The 17,976-nt window shown below is 41.3% G+C and overlaps 1 long non-coding RNA gene across 3 annotated transcripts in view; it reads right to left on the bottom strand.

Annotated features, from left to right (window-relative positions):
- LOC141424228 (uncharacterized) overlaps window positions 1–16,686 on the bottom strand; it is a 267,525-nt gene extending 250,839 nt beyond the window's left edge. For all 3 annotated transcript variants that reach the window (XR_012449216.1, XR_012449217.1, XR_012449215.1), the window contains exon 1: window positions 13,793–16,686. This is a non-coding gene — a long non-coding RNA (uncharacterized lncRNA). The remainder of the gene's footprint in view (window positions 1–13,792) is intronic.
- Window positions 16,687–17,976: the final 1,290 nt, after the last annotated feature.

Raw genomic sequence — 17,976 nt, 5'->3', positions numbered from 1 at the left:
CCCTTTAAGGTACCCATCACCCCCGTCCAAAACGGTGTGCTAGGACTCCAAAGCATGGAAAAGACATCCACTTAAGCACTGACATCAATATTTTATCCAAAATCTGCATTGCACAGCCTTAACCATACTCACCTTGATAATATCCATGAAGATAAATAATAACAACATTGACCCAATTAGTGACATAGATGATATGTTCTGTACTATCAGACTATAAGTGACATGAAGGATAGAAGGAACTTTGTGTTTTTCATGCAGGAAAGGAACTTAATGGGTCCCAGCCAACATTTATGTAAAGAAATATAACTGAATCTAGTAAAATAGAATAGAATGTAGAAGAGACCAGAGTATAACTAGTGTCTGAGTTCAAAATGGATTCTGCTATTAACTACCATTGACTTTGGAGGCTTTATTTAAACTTTTGGGTATTCCGTGTCCTCATTTATAAAGTGGAGATAATAGTTTCTACCACAGAGGATTATGAAGATTTAGTGGGTTAATATTTTGAAGGTACTTAGAAGAAATGCCTGGAATGTACTAGGCACTATAAGTATTTGTTAAATGCAATATGCAAAGTGAGTGTGTGTCTGTGTGTGTGTGAGAGAGAGAGAGAGAGAGAGAGAGAGAGAGAAAGAGAGAATTAGATCAAAATAAAAAGTTTGGAAAAACACAAAACTAGAGGAGGTGAGAAATAAACTTACTTTCAGTGTACAGAGAGGATACACCTAAGCAAAAGGAGTGTTTTTATGTTTGTGGGAAGACAGTCTCAGGTAAGAAACGTGGACTGTGGAGGCTTGGCTTTAAGTCTCTCCTTCCATAGTATGGGAAGCTAGCAAGAGGGGGACAAGAGAATATTAAGAAGGTGAGAAAGTTATTTTACCTTATATAGAATTCTTTTGTACCCAACTCCCCTTTATCGGGACCCAGATGTTTTAAGAATGGTGCCAAGCTGTGATAAAAACAGATGTACATGCAGGAAACAGTACATCTAGCAAGGAAGGCTGTTGGGTAATTCAGTTTATTAACGACACGTTCAGTGTAGTAACCATTTGCAGATGATCATTAAAATATATCCCCAACAGTCATTTCTTTTGGTTGTTATTGTTTTCAAAGTTTCATCTCCAGAATCTCTTTAAACCACTTACCCAGCTGGGCTGAAAGCAAGTTACAATTGGACAATTATTTAACTCTAAATGAGCAGAAGCAAAGAAGACAATATGGTTTGAAGATCTCTGTTCCAATATGTTAGAATCCAACACAAAGAGGATCCCTATCACTTCTACTTTCCTGCATGAATAACTTGGACTATGGTAAGATCCTTCTTAGTTGGTTATACCTGACTAACTTAAATCAGATAAAATTTGAATCCAATAATATTGACATGAGAGCTAACCCAATGATAATTTATTTGTGACATGTAAGCATTCAAAGGCACCAGGCCTATTATTGAATGGTGGTGGACTGGGGGATAACAAAGATGGAGGCTGATCATGTCCAACTCCACTTAATCAGTGTTAGTGAAAGATCCATTCAGAGCCAGGCATGGTGGTGGAGGTCTGTAATTCTATCTACTCAAGAGGCAAAGATAGGTGGATCAAGGTTCAAGACCAGCACAGATCAAGTTAGTGAGACCCTGTCTCAAAAAGAACCCAGGCATGGTGCTACACATGCCAGCTACTTAGGAAATAGAGGTAGGAGGATGGTACTCTGAAGGGGCCAGACAAAAACATGAGACCCTATCTGAAAAACAGACTAAAAACAAAGAACTGGAGGTGTGTCTCAAGTGGCAAAGCACTGCCTAGCAAGTGCAAGGCCCTGAGTTCAATCCCCAGTAACATTGAAGGAGTGAGAGAGAGAGAGAGAGAGAGAGCCAGCCATTCATTTTATTCAGTTCAAAAGCCCCACAGGAAAATTCTGTGAAGTTGATATAAAAATATGATACAGAATGAGATCCTTAAAGTACCATGAGTTAGGAAAGCTGTCTTGAGGTAGGCAATGTATTATTATTAGCCAGTATAGATGAGCCAACTAAACCGAAAGAAATTAAGCAATTTAGAACATGAAGTTGATGAAGGACCACATAGAGACCAAACACAGGTGTCCCATAGTGTTGGTGGTGCTGTATTGCTTGGGGCACTCTCCACCTTCAGTTCTCTCATTTGAGAATGTAGTGTGTGTTACATTATATTACATTACATGTCAGCTATCAGATGTACACCTAGGCATCACACCTAAAAAAAGACATGCCAAATACTTCTGAAACTGAATCCACTTGGTGTGATGTAAGTATAAACTCACTGCACATTTCAAGCAAGAAAAATAGAAAAATACTTTCCTTCAGATTTCCTGGTGATTCAGGCACTTGGACATCTATCAAATTCAAATTCACGGTTGGGGAAGATGAACAACAGGTTAGTCAACATTACTCTTCGTGGAGTGTCAGTCACGAGGTTTTCATGGAGAAGCAAGTTGTTTTTTTGTTTTTTAATGATATGTTTCCATGTAGTTAGGAAGGGGTGTGCCTATTCAAATCTGTGGCTATGACACCAAGAAGGATGGCATTAGAGTGAAACCCATGAGGCAATGACCTTAAGCACAGGTGGTTGCCACAATGTCTATTATTAGGAGCCATGAGATGCAGTCAGAAGTCATGTTGCAAAATGGCAAGATGGAAGGCCAGTTTCCCCTGACAAAGTGCAAAGGCATGCTATAAACACTTGCATGAACAGACAGCCTTGGCAGCAACCACAACCAGAAGAAAAATTAGAAGAGGTTTTCCACAACAAAGGAAGTATTGTTCTCCTGTGGTCACCCTTAAATTCATCCTTTGTTGGAGAAGACGCTTAGGCTCCACCATGGAACTGTGACGTCCCACCCAGCATTCTCCCTGTAGGCCAAAGTGATGGAATAAATTGATTCATAGAGAATTGTTCCTTCTGACTCGGGATCCCACATCTTCAGTTCAATAGCAAAGAGTTCTCGAGAAAGAACAATGAGGTACAGTGGGCCAAGCTGACAGCAGTAAAGCAGACTTAGGCTGATCAGTTGTGTCTCAGAGCCTGGCGCCCCGTCTGACCTAGGGCAAGACAACTACCCCCAGGCTCCCTTTTCTTCACTTCTTGTGGGGCTCCCCAGGCTGGCACTTCGTGGTGATTATCAGTATAACAAGTCTATAGTTCTTCCACAAGAACTGCTTGCTTTTTTTTTCTTTTCTTTCTTTCTTTTTTTTTTTTTAACTTTCTTTTCCCTTCAAGGTATAGAAGCCTAAACCTGTTTGCTAAGGGAAATGAAAAGCTTACATGAAAACATAATTTGGTTGTGTAATAGACAAGGACAATGCCAGACAACTGTCTGGGTTTGTGTAAAGTCAGAGGGGGAATTACAGAAACAGGGATAATAGGGAATCTCGGTAAACCCTCCTGCTGGGGAGGCCACCATCATCCCACGACTCTACAGACTCTCTCCCCACCCACACCCACCCGCAGATGGGGGATTAATCATCTCTGCCATGTCATCAAGGTGTGCCTGCACTGATTTTTGCTTTCTCAGTTTCAAAGTACATGTGATTCAAAAACATTTGTTAATTCAACAAGGTTAGCTAATGAGAATTTGGCAGAATGATATGAAATATAGGAAGGTAATAACATAATAATTTAGTAAATTTAGCAAGATGCTAGCCACAAAGAATCTAAAAGGTAAATAAGATCTGGCCTAGGCTTGAAGAGGCTCACCGTCTAGTGAGGAGCCTGACAGGTAAACAGGTAACACAGGAGCAACCCTATACTAGAAGTAACCACAGTATTTAGAAGTCACAAGAATTGCCTGAAATGCTGAAGTATGTTTATGCCATTCCTTCTGCCTGATTTTAAACTGGCAAATAACCAAAAGAAGAGGGCTCCCACCCCTTCCACCAACCAGTACCTGGTCAGGTAAGAATGGAAGAAAATAGCTCAAGTGGTAGAGCACTTACCTAGCAAGCCTGAGGCCCTGAGTTCAATCTCTAGTACTACAAAAAGAAAAAAAAAGGAAAAAGAAAATATGGGCAGGGTTCTGAATGATACGATTGGGTGTAAATTCAGTTACACTTGTAAAGCCCCTTTCTGAAAGAACTTCCTGTAAACAAGGTACCATGACTGGCCAGCTCATGATGAATAAATGAAATAATGGATCAGAACAGACACACTGCTAAAAGGAAAGTGGCTCACACAGTGTCTTATTTTTCCTGTTCTTGGGCGTGGTTAGGCGACTTTCTCTTCATAAAGGGACTTTGGGGCCTGACTGCATAAGGTTGCAAAGTTGAAAGTAGCCAACCAGGAAGTATCTGCTATTTGATAGAAGTGTGTGTATGGGGCGGGGAGGGGGAAGCCCTTGCTGTTACCAAATGAAAAAAGTAAGAAAATAAAAAACCTAGTTGAAAACATCTTTAGCTCATTGGCTTAAAGTTTAAATCCTGTGATTATCTCAGCTTCTCCCAATCCTTTCGCATTAGAAGATACTGTGTAAAATATAATTACAATTAAAGATAATGTGTGCTACTTTATTGCGGGGAGGACCCCTTTCCCACCCAGAACCCCCCACTGCAAAACAAAACCCTCAAACATAGCAATGACCATTTTGTTGCTCTTTTGAATGGTTGCCCTAAAGGTCTTCAGACTCTACGGAGAGTGAGGCTTTTACACCCTGCGAAATGGTTTTCATTGCTATGGTTTTTCCTTCTGCTTAGAACTACTCTTCTTCTTTCTCAGATCTTAATAATTCAAATACTAAGTCTGAAAATGAGCTTTCAAATTTAAACCTGATCTTGAAAATTCAAAGGGGGAGTGTGTGTATTTGTGGTTCTAAATCCTCTGCAGACATGAAGATGGGACTGGAGGAAGAGAGAACCCTATCTTCTCCCAAATTCACTAGCATTCTTTAAAAAAAAAAAGCTACAAGTGATTAAATTATCTATTGAAGTGACTAAAAAACAATGGCCAATAGTCCTTTACAAATTCGGGCAAAAATAGGAATAAATAAGAAGGCTGAAATGCCTGATTTGTTTCCCATACTCTGTGCAGTTACTTTACTGGGTATGCTAGAGAATTCTGATAGGAACTTCAAGGAAAGATGTGAGAAACTGGAAAAATGTTTCTTTTCCTTTCTTCTTTTTTAACCATTAAGGCAGCATTACCTCTGAACATTTCACAAGAATGTATTGAGCTGCATATGAAGAAGTGGAAGAATGAAGCAGAGATATCTAAAGGAAGTTAAAGTAGGAAGTGGCTGAGGCTAGAAGCCCCCCCCCACACTCCCCCCAGCTGAAGGGCTAAGAGGTTGGTCAGAGGGTCCAGGACACCCATTCAAATAGGCCAAGATCTCACTCCCTTGGAGCTGCTGCCATTAGCCAGGTTAAACTGAGACAGCCTCATGTCAGAATCTGCTGAGCCCTGCCTCTTCTTTTCATCTTGTTATCACTGTCCTGAAAAGCCACAGTGTCCTTCCCACTCCACAGAGCAACTGGACATAAGTCTCAGAGGGCCTGGGGCTCATCTAGGTTTGGGTTCTCCACTGGCACTGGGAGTTATAGAAAAGGCCCCCAGGTCTAAATCAGGGAAAGGAGAGCAACAGGAGATTCCGATATTGTCAAGCAGAGTGTGGATTGGAGGAAAGGTTCAGCATCCATAGTCAGTGAATGGCTGGTGGAGTGGCTCAATGGTAGGAGCAGCTGCCTAGCAAGTGTGAGGCTATGACACTCAGCTTGTTTTTGTTGAGATAGAGTCTCACTAGCTTTTTGCTCAGGCTGAACTTGAACTGTGATTCTCCTACTCTCTGGCTCCTGAGTAGCCATTGCACCCAGCATCTCTATTCCTTTTCTGTCCCACCCACCCTAGATACTGGTTTTCCCTACATTCTTTCTTTTACTGTCCTCCCCATTTCTCTCTTTTATCCAATTTTTGGTGTCTGGCTCTAGTGAACTCTCAGAAGGCCAGTGGGGATTTGAGACAGACCTGAGACCAACAGACCTGAGTCCTCTGTTTAGCCAGTCATCCCCCCCACACCCTCTGTGTAGAATAACCAAGTAGTTTCTTTTAGTGTGCACTCCTCAGAGTCCCAGATCAATGGACCTTCAACTGTCCTCATTCCTTCCCAGCAGGGATGTTCAACCATAAAGCAGCCTCTGTAGTCACCATCACCACATCTATAAACGACATGATAGTAGCTCTCCAATGGAACACTCACTATATGACATGAGTCATGATATATGTTTTGCACAGATAATCTCCAACTTCCTAAGAAACCTGTGAGATGAGATTGCTATCACTATTTTGCAGATGAGGACACTGAGCTGTTCTAAGCAATTTGTCCTCTGTCTCACAGTTATAGCATGCTGACATTGGGGCTGGACCCCAGCTTTGTTGGGCATGGTCCAAGCTCTTTGCACCACAGCAGCCATGTCTATGGCTGGGTGTTAGCTTTCATCCTAACTATAGGCTTTATCCTGGGAGAACCCTCTAATGAATTAATCTGTCACATCATTTTGATATGGGAATCTGCTTTCCTTTCTCCCTCAGTGGCGTCTGTCTATGTGAGTCTTCTTGGTTCTCTGCCATGCTCTACAGCACTTCACTAACTATTAGGTTCTTCTTTCCTCTCACAGCTTGGACCTTCCTTCTTTGTTCCTGAATTTTCTGTAGAGGAACTTAGCAGTTACAACTGATAGAAGACTAGCAGCTTCCTTCTTTGCTCTTGGTATTTCCTCCCTCCCTCATTCGAGTTTCGCTTTCCTCACGAGTACAGCCATCCAAATACTGTCCCCTCCCCTTCATGCCTGAAATTCAGGCTCTTTCCTGGGTCACTTCAGTAAAAGTCAGCTCTTGAAGCATGGCTCTTGTTCTTGCTGGGCACCAGTGTATCTTCTGCTGACTGATTTCCACTCTGCTATCATCAAATATTTGTCAAACAATTTTCTTTCCAAATCAGTCTCTCTACTCCTTCCCAGGCAACTGACAACTTAGTTTGCCCATGACTGCCCCAGCAGTTGGTAAGGCTCAGGGTGTATAACATTTTTCATGCAGGAGCAGGGCTAAGACTTTGTCAAGAGCCCCAAGGTTTGCCAGGAAGAGAACACTGACTGGAATCTAGCTTCAGGTGGTGGATGGGTTTCTTTTGAGTCTGTGTATCCATCACACCAGAAGTTCTCAAGCTTTTCTTCAGTGGTAAAACTGAGATGATGATTCACTAAAACAACAGAATGGTGGTCTTCCAATTTATCGGGGGAAGATCCTGGGGAAAACTTGCCTCATTTTTGTTTTGCAAAAATTTCTAAATTTTAAGATACTACTTATCTTAAAAAGTAAATTAATTCACAGAAAAGTATTATCAGAAATTTATAAGCATATCTTTAAATATTTGATTTTTTTATTTGGGCTATTTTGGTTTATGTTTTATGCTGATTTTCAAAGACACATATATAATTAAATGACAGTTTCTGGTAGTAGAATGACTATTTCTTAATGTGGAACTTATTCCATCAATATTTAATTGCATAATTTTCCCACTAGAATCAGTGGACTGCATTTCTGAAAGGGAATATTGGCTGGGGGAGGAGACCTGAGTTTTCTGTTTCCTCTTTGGAATAAGCCAATGTAAGATCTGCCTTGGGCAGCTTGAATCAGAGCATTCACCCTGGATGCCAAGGGCTGGAGCTTCCTCTGTGTTTTTAGGGAAGCATGGAGGATGCAAGAGGAGACAACCAAGGAGGAGCCCAAATGGGGAGGGGAGGCCAGAGCAGGCTGCCTGTAGACTGTGCAGCTCTTCTGCATGGTCACTCGCTTCTGCCCCCTTGTTTTTAATTTACCTTTTGCTTGATGTCTCCTTTCCCCAACTAGGTTTCTCTAGATCAGGATTTAATTGAACTCCTTCACAGTGAAACCCTGGAATGTTCTTGAGAGGGGAAGAGGCAGCATTTGCTGTGATGGCTTCTGGTCCCAATCCTCCAGGGAGAGGCTGGCACACTGGTCACTATAGTTTGGAATCTCCCACTTGTTTTCTGTGATGCCAACACATTTGGAATAAAAGTGGAGAGAAAATAGTCACCTGCCCACACGTGGTGTTTTGACATTTGTGGTATGTCTATTCATCAGTGATGCACAAAGGTACTGAAAACATTCACAAGAACAACCTAGTCCTGCAGCTAGCAGTAGCAAGGCAAAGACCTCCAGGCTGGCACCAGGGTTGCTCCTGCTCAGGTCTCCATGGTAAGGTTTCCCTTGCCTTGCAGCACTAAACTTGAGTGCAAAACTACTTGATAGCAAAATGTCTCTTCCTCTAGGTATATGAAAAATGAGAAAGGTCACCCACTGATTTCAGTAGTGAAACTTTTGCTCATGGCAGGCCAGACATGTGGTGGGGTGGGCAGCACGCAGACAGGCAGGAAGCGATGTGTGGTAGAATTACTTGCCTTCGTGAAGGCAGAGATGCATGGTCACTGCCTTGATGGTACACTCTCTTGCAAGCAAAATCAACAGGCTCTCCCTGAACGTCTGAAGCAAGGCTGTGAGGGGTTCTATCTCACGTACAGGGCATAAGTGTGCAGCTTCATTTAGTTCTTACAAGAAGAAGAAAGCGAGGGGCCAAGAGCAACTGCTGACAGATTCCAGAGTAGTGTGACCTCTCCAGTGTTCAGGAGTATCATCTCATGCAATGGTCCCACCATCCCAAACCCCCATTCTGATATCAAGGGTCCAGGTTTGGGCCAGAGCCTATTTTGTAAACCGAACCCAGCTGGTCAGAATGAGCAGCCAGGTGTGAGACCACTTGCCCGGTGTCCCTGGACTATTGGGCATCTTGCCCTTTTCAGAGCCAAACTAAACAGCTTATTTTCACTCATTTGGAGCTAGGGACCATGTCCCCAGTACCTCATTTTGTGCATAAACTCTGAAGACAGGAAGTACTGTGGTTCCTAAGGAAGATAAAGCCTGATTTGTTAAGAAGCCTAAACTCAACCCCTCACTGGGCTGGTGCACAACATGGGACATAAAAGACCCTCAGCCAGAGCTCGGAGAGAAGCCCACGGTCCCCTGGCACTTAACCTCTCAGGACTCAGTGCCCTCAGTGAACATAGTGCTAGACTCACTAAACAAACTCTGAACTCCTAGCTTTAAATGTGTATGTTCCTGGTTATTCAATGCCTCTGATCACTTCAATCTATATTAATCTATTCTTTCCAGCTACAAAATAGAAATGAAGGGTTTTATGTATAAGTTTTTAGTTTTATAAACCCAAAAATATTTTCAAACTCTCTTTGTGGCAATGTTTCATCTTGAATATATGAGTTGAAGCAAATCAGTTCTGGTCATTGATGTGTCCAAGAATGACATGTTCTGAGGAAGGGACATATAGCCAGGGCACATCTCATTATTCTCTGCAACCCCAAGTACAGTATATGAACAGTGATTCCCCCAAAGAACCTGCTGAGCTCTTCCTGATGCAATTCCCTTGAGAAAATGCTAAAGAAGATAGACATCCTGTGGCAGATTTCACACATGGGGCTTCCAGGTACACTTGGTGCATGTGCAAATCTGACTGTACCTGCCATCTGTCACCAGGCAGGAGAAGGACATGATAAAGTGGTACCAAAAGCCTCAGGAATTTAAAAGTGAAGCTGGCAGCCCACCATATCAATTTCCTATTCTGACTTTCTTTATAGAAAGAGTAAATCATTTTATTATGAGTATTCCCTCTATTGCTACCTTTAGGTAAATAATTAATAGCCAGTTTTATCACTCAACAATATTTATAACACTTGAATTTTTACTCCCTAAGACACTCATGATAGCTGATAGATAGGTAGATATAAAGAGGCATACATAGGTATGTATATATGTGTGCATTTGCATATATATATATATAGTTTGCTTATTTTGTTTAAGTAATGGGGATTGAATTTAGGGCCTTGCACCACCTAAACCATGCCCCCAGTCCTTTTGCTTTTAGTTTCTTTTTTAGATATGGTCTCTTCCATTTGCCCAAGCTAGCCTCAGACCATGATCCTCCTACCTCTTCCTCCCAAGTAGCTGGGATTATAGCCATAAACCACCATACTTGTGTTATTTTTTTTGAGATAGGATCTTGCTAACATCTTGCCTAGACTGGCCTACAACTATGATCCTCCTAATCTCTGCTCCTCCCCAAAAAGCTGGAATTACAGATGTGCATCACCATGCCTGGCTGAATGTGAAGACACATGCATCATTGTCATAAATACCACCATCACCATGGGCAATCATTTTATTAAATACCTATTCCAATCTCTGCTCTTGGGGAACTTGCGATTTAATAAGAGAGCAGGAGTGTAAAAGATGCTCATAAAAAGGGATGGATAGGATAGAGTGGTGGCTCTTACACAGCAGGAAATGGTGGTTCTCAAAGTGTAGTCCAGAGGCCTCTGGGGGATCCTGAGACTGTTCAGTCTAACAAGGAAACACAATTTCCATAATAACACTAAGGTGTTATTTGCTTTTTTCATGACATGTCTCCCATGTGTTCAGTGGAGTTGCCAGAGGTACATGAGCTATGAAACTGCAACAGGCTGAACATGGAGGCAGCTGAAGAATCTGACTTTCTTTTACTAGGCCAGAAACGAAAGGGATTGGCAAAAATGGAAGGAAATATGCTTACTTCCCTCATTCAATATTTTGTTTTTGAAATATTTTTTCATTAAAAAATATGTTAGTAATGTTACTATGTAATGAGTTTGTTGGTTTTTAAATAAATTAATAAGAAATTTCTTAGTTTTAATTTCTGCATTACAGTGCTGTGTTGGTACATACAATCCACATAAACAGAATTTTAAACAGAATTTTGGGGACTCTTTGATATATTTATTTGAAGCAGGTAAAAGACCTAAGTTTGACACCTGCTGGCTAGACTGTGTTCCTTTGCCTGGAATGTTCTTCTTATCCTTCTCTTCATATGTCTAGGTTTAACCTATTTGGTTAGAACCAAGGGCCACTTCTTCCCGAGGCTCTCACACCTTTCTCAGCTACATAGCAGCTACTAAGGTACCTGATATATGCCAAAAACTGTGTCTGGGCCTTTTAAAATATTAGATTATCCCTCAATCTTGTGATCTCCTAATCCTCTCTTTCTCATGGAGTATTCTGACTCTGTAATATAGTTTAGAAAATATAAGCCATCACCTTTATTGTATTGTAAGCTCCTTGAAAGATATAAGCCTATTTTCCTTTTACATCCTAAAAATATTGAAAAACACATGAAGGAATGCTGAATGCCAAAATAGTGACTTAGACCTAAACTGTATAGGAGATCAGAGGAAGTGCCTCTATTGAGGAAATTTGATGAAGAAAGTGAGGGGTTTTTTTGTTTATTTATTTGTCTATTCATTTTTTGAGACAGGGTCTCACTAGGTAGGCCTCAACTCAATCCTCCTGCCTCAACCACCTGAGTGTTAGAATTATAGGCATGCACCTTCACACTCAATAAAAGAGAGATTTGAGGGAGCAAATTGAAGTCGAATGGACCTTTTAAAGATGGGAAAGCCAGAAGTAGTGGCCCATACTTATAATCCCAGCTGCTCAGGAGGCAGATATCAAGAGGATCATGGTTCAAAGTTAGCCTAGGCAAAAAGATGGTGAGATCTCATTTCAACCAATAAGCCAGGAATGGTGGTGCATGCCTGTAATCCCAGGTGGGTGGGAAGGGTAGGCTGAAGAATCATGGTACAAACCAACTCCAGGCAAAACAAAACCCTACCTGAAAAATAAACTAAAGCAAAAGAGCTGGGGTGTGGCTCAAGTGGTAGATTACTTGCCTAGCAAGCCAAGGCACTGAGCAAACCCCAGTACTGCCCCTAAAAAGGTAGGAATAACATGACACAGAATTAGGAATTCTCAAAGCGCACTCAAAAGAATAATAAGACAAGTAATGCTGAAGCTGGCATTAGTGAGACTCATAGATGTAAAGGATCAGATAAGGAAAGAAGGCACTATGTTTTCATCACGGTGTCTTTGTAGGCTTAGTCTAAACAAGAAACAGTCACATAAAATCTGCAGGTTTCCTGAAGACGAGGATGAGAAGGGTACTCACACCCTACTTCTCTGAAAATAATATAACTTCATGTGTTGAGATATTCATGACTTTTTAAATTTTCTTATTTTGTAAAAAAAGAATTAAAATAAGGTCACTAAATCTCCTAAAAATATCTTTTGTCTTGACAAAATAAGTATTAGAAACAAGCACTTCAGGCATCTTAAAGTAATTTTTTCTAGCAAGTGAGCACCTCTTTAAAACAAGAATATTTTCCTAGTTTCCAACCCTGTAGAAAGTTCTACAAGAGTCTTCAAACATCTTGAAGATTAAAAATATTTAAGGCTGTATAATCAACTGTATAGGACACACACACACACACACACACACACACACACACACACACCCTGAAACCAGAAAGTAAAGAAAGCCAACACCTGGCCGCCAGAGTGAACTTGGAGTTGAAGAGGCAGAGCCATCATCTCGGCCTGGATGCCCTGCTCCTCTCCTCATGGGAGCCATGGTCCAAGCCACTAACCTGTTGTGTGTGTTTTATGTTTGTTTTGATAATGTAACAACAACAGCCACAAAGAGATGGAAAAAGGCTAGCTTAGGAGAAATATAAAGCCTCACAAAAATATATGAATATTGGTCTTTGGTAGCTGAATAGCAGTTGTGAAATTGTGAGTTTTCTGCAGCACGTTTTGGAGGTAGAGAATAGCTGTGACATATTTAACATTAGGGAAGGCATTTGCTGCACTGTCATCTACTATGGACTTTTCTTATAATCAGTTCATCAAATCACTCTTTTGTTCAAGGTCATGAATCAATAAAGAAAAATAAGATTGAAGTCATTTGTATTATGATCTCCTTCCCTCAATATAAGGAAAAATGTAACATAAGTTTTCATAGAGTGTTAAGTATTGTACAGATTCTATAAGCAAAAGTTTGCCATTTTCCAAACCAAGCACTCTGAACATTCTTCTTACATTAAAAAAACAAGCAAACAAGGGGGGAGAAATGACCCAAGCCTTGTATGCACATATGAATAATAAAAGAAAAAAAAAACAAGCAAACAAAAATAACCTTTGCCTCTCTGCACTGGCATCCATCTGTTTTGGCACGCGCGCGCGCGCGCGCACACACACACACACACACACACACACACATCATGATGCAGAAGCAACAGAGGGAGGGTGAAAAGATCCATGAGTTCTGAAATCTTTTATGATTCTGTTTATCTAATTGTAAGGCATGAGAAAAATCAATTTTTCTAAACTCCAATTTCCTTTTTTTTTAATAAATTGGTTATAATAAGAACATCTCCATCTGCCTCAGAGGGTCATAATGATACCCCAAAAGGAGATATATAGGAAAATATTTTGTAAGAAGATATGATTTTCATAAAATATTTAAATACATGCTTTATGCTGCAAGGGCTCAGTTTCAATAAGAGCTATCTTTGTTAGGCAAAAGTCGAGTTATGAAACTAAAAGTACAACTTTCCATATGATGTGGAATTTCCTGTTCTGTGTTTTACAGGGCCATGTCCCAGATGGGCGACTATTACCATATGACCAACCCAAGCTTTGATTGCTGTTATTAGGACATGAAAATATTGACCAAGCCAAGATCGCTGTTGTGAAATATAAGGACCATGAAAATCTAAAATGTCATGATGGGTCACTACCCTTCATTCATAGTTCTAATAGCTAAGGAAGCTAAGCACCATATCCACAGTTGGAAATACAAAGTTAAAAATTACCTTACTGATGAATCCACCATCTTGACTTCTCTGCTGGTATTAGGAGATCACGCTGAGACCTGGACTTTGATGCAACCACTGGCCTCACTCAAGGCAAGTGAAGAGGAAAGCAGGTCCTGCACCCTGGGGCACCAACCTTCCAGCTGCTGGGCTCAATTCCAGTGCCTACCTGCCTATCTGCCCTGGCCTACAACCTCTGCAAGGCCCAGGGCCTGACATGAGACCTCCCTCTAGAACCTTCCTTCACTTTCAGTTCCTGCTTCAGATTTCCCTTCACTCCCAATCAGTTCCTCATCCTCTGTGACATTACTGGTTCTGGATGTAGTTTCCTCTGCCTCGTACAAGTGGCACTCAACTTGACTCCAAGGGTCTCACACTGGAATGACCACAGGGACCAGGCAGAAAAAGCAAACTGTAAAATGGGCCAGAGAGGGTCTCTCACTTTGGAGAGTACCTAAACCACTGCACAGAAACAGTGACCTCTGAGCTATAACTAGTTGTCACATTACAAACATACATTTCCCAAGGTGGCCCGAAATTCTGAGGAAAATTTTGAAGCTGGGGCTTTGTTTAAAATCTTAACTTTATAAACATTGCAAAGTAAATAAAAGTGATTTTTTGAGTTTTTAAAAATGTCTTTGTTTTAAACTCTAAAAATAAAACCCACCAACAGATCATATTTAGATAATAGTCAGCCACTTTTCACCTCTTATTTGATGGGTGCAGCAGGGAGGCAGACACCCAGCAGAAAGAGCCTCTCACCATAGACTCTCAGCTCCTCCCAGCCCTGACAGCTGATATGTGTGCCTCAGAGGAACAACCTGTTCCTGCCCATTTTTCTGTGTTGTAAAACACAAGATGACCCAGGGCTCAGAAGAGGAAAGAGATTGTTAGAAATTGGGTTGCTTGCTCCATCAACAGCTCCAGCTGACTGCCAAAACATCCTGTGGACTGTAGCTGCAGCCACACCATGCCATTGACCCCCAGGATGTTTTGTAACCCCTCCCCCAGCATTCTGCCAGCCTAGAGTCCCTGGGTAAAGGGAGAAGACTGTACACCAGAGGGCAGGAAGTCAATACACAGTGCTATGCCCAGATGAGGAAGTCATGGTGTTTTGGTAAGTTATTAGCAAAGATAGACATAAGAAAAGTGTTATTTCTAGTTAATCCAAAAGATTGGCTCTAATTCAGAGAATCATGGTGCATGTGCCCTCGAAGGGCCTTGGAGATCATCTTGCTCTGACTCTCCATTTCTCAGGTGAAAAGATCAATTCCCAGCAAGTCTTCTATACCCAACAGCATCAATGCCTCCTGTATAGCTTTCTGTTCAAGACAAATAAATGCCTGGAGAAAATATGTGGTCCTGCTGCCCTGTCTCCTCCATGTAAGTACAGACTCTGCTCTACGCTGCATAAACGCCAGGACAGGAATTTCTCAGAAACAGAGAAGGGGAAGAGATACCATCAGTGGTCATTATGTTACTCTGTCACTGATTATGATATCGGCACCCAATAATTGTCTCCATTTCAACAGGAACCTGGTTAAGGGTGACAAATGTGTCCTTGCCACTCAAGAGGTCTCTGGAAAGCTTTGCTCTGCTGTTTGTGACTCTTGAAAACCAAAAAAAGAAAAAAAAATGATTCAGTTGGATTTGATTGAATTGCCTTATAGAAACCACCTTTGAAACCAGTGAGCCTGTGAATTACATACAGGAACTCTACCAGTCTAGAAGTAGCTGTCATAGGTTCTCCTCAAAGACAGCCAGTCTGTTGCAGCCACGAGGACAGCAAGGTCTAAGGTTCAAGACTCAACGCCAGTGCAGGAGCTCTGTCTGGCAGTTCTGCCACAACTGGGGAAGGAGTGGCTCTTTTTATATAATAGGAAACAAGCTTACAACACAGGACAACAAGAGTGATTCCCAGTGAAAGCTAAGTGAGCTGTACCGTGGCTGTCTCCCAAGGGAACTGGTTCAGCAGTCATGTCCTGCTGTGTTAGCATCACATTTCACTAGGAGGGCTTTATAGATCTTTCATTGTTATTAAAAAAAAAAACCCAAAAGATTATTAATCAGGTCAGTACTGAACCTCCTACCTAACCAGAGGGGAAATTAGGGCAAAGCACTTGCCCTTTCAGTCCCATTCTAATTTGAGTCACTTGGAAGCATCATGCCCGGGGTGCCCTGGCCACGTGGCCCCCCGAACTTGTGGTGAAATGTAACATGGGAGAGAGAGACTCTAGATCTGGAAGGGATTCATCTTTTGGTTTGGGTTAATTGTTTTGTTTTGTTTGGCTAAGGGGGAATATCATTTAAAAAAACTGTAGGTTTTGACCTTAAATTGTGTCACCTTAGAGTACTTTTTTTTTTTCATTTTTTTAAAACCATCATAGGACTGTATTCTATACCTAGAACCATTTCCAGTGTGACTTCAGCTGGAAACTATATTAGCTCTTTCAAGCACCATCTGTGTCATTTAACAAAAGGTTGTTTCAATGTAGTCAATAAATGTGCTTTCAGAGGAAGCTATTAATTCTGTCCAGCCCATTACCTGTTGTTACATATTCAAAAGGAAAGTAACAAGTAGTCAGGTCAAGATTGGCAGAGGGAAAAAATAGTGTGAAATGCCCTCCAAAATCCTTTACACTTGTACAACAGAAGTTTAAGAAGGTTTTTCATATAGCTCAAACGTAATACCAGGCATACTAAAATGTGTTCACATGAACTAAAGTAAAATATTTGCTTAACTTTAACTTTTGCAGGGAGTCACTCAGTGATACAGTACTTGCCCAGCATGTGCAAGGACCAGAGTTCCATTCCCTGCACACACACAAAAAAATTTAGATTAAATGTGAAAAAGAAGCATTTTCATACAGCTATTATACTCACAACTACCCTTGTTTTATAGATGAAGCACCTAGGGCTAAGAGGTGTTAAGTAACTTGCTGGATTTTCCTAAAATGCTCAAGTCAGAGCCTAGACATACTTCCAACTCTGGTGTTCTTTCTAGGGTGACACAATTTAAGGTCAAACATTCTCTTTTCTCCCCAACTCTACTAAGAAAGGAGCCAGGATTTCACCAGCTAGTGTTCATCTCTAATCTGGAGACATTTCCTTATTCCCAACAAGATCTTCTCCTGATCTGAATTTTTGGTGAAATCATAACTCCATGATAATACATCTTCCTTCTTCACCATTATCTCCCCAAACCAAACTCTGTGCCTATATTTTATTACAATAAGTATTTGTGAAAGGGAGGAAGGAAAGAAGAAAGGATGGGAGGAAGGAATCAGAACATTCATCTTCTCTCATTACCATGGCAACTAACCATCCATAAGTGTGGATGTTACAGGCTCTGTGTTCTGCTAAGACATAAGAGAATGTCAATCAGGGCTCCCACCCTGAGGAAAATTACAATGTAGAGAAGAAGACCTTGTTAGAGTAGGGAGTTTAGAAACAGGTAAGGAAGACAAGGAAGTTTCCATAGAGTAAGGGGTTCTGGAGACCCCAAAGCTGCCAATCCCTGATGAGGGGTCAGAAAAAAGGGTGCCTGTCAGGAGTGCAGGCTGATCTAGGAGACTCAGTTTCTCATGTGTTACGTGTCTTACGTGCGAACTCCAGAAGGTGACACTGGCTACTCTGTGGGCATGAATTGACTCCATGAGTCATTGCTAGAATGTCAAAGGATTTTTTAGCCAGGAAGTAGCCTCTGCCTCGGTGTTTACAATTACCAACTTAGACAAACAGAAGTCTAAAGAACAAACAAGCAGTGCAGAGCCCCAGGCCCCATGGACCAGGCCTGTGTCCCATTTACTGGAAATGCCAGTGGCCGCACCAGGCCTTTCGTCATCTCAGTGAGTCATGCCCCTTCTTGATGGACACCCCTGCTCCTTGTTCAGCATTTCACTCAAGAGAGACTGATCAACATTGACCTAAAATACAGTGTGCACACAATAAAATATCTTTTGTTAAAAAATAATCATTTGTGGATTGGAGTTGTCATTTCCAGGTAAAAAAAAATTGCAAAAATCCTGGTCTAAGTCACTACATAATTCCCTTTGGGCAGACTAAGACATACATGGCTTGAATTTGTAGGAAAGGTTATTTTTATTAATTAGATGCAAATAGTTTGTACAGATAGGGCATATCTCTTGTGGAGCAAACTTGTAACCCAGAGAAAATCATTTAGT

The sequence above is a fragment of the Castor canadensis genome, chromosome 1, assembly GCF_047511655.1.
Source record: "Castor canadensis chromosome 1, mCasCan1.hap1v2, whole genome shotgun sequence".
NCBI classification, from domain to species: Eukaryota; Metazoa; Chordata; class Mammalia; order Rodentia; family Castoridae; genus Castor; species Castor canadensis.
Note: the sequence above shows the minus strand (reverse complement) of the source record. Positions and strands in the feature narration are given on the sequence as shown.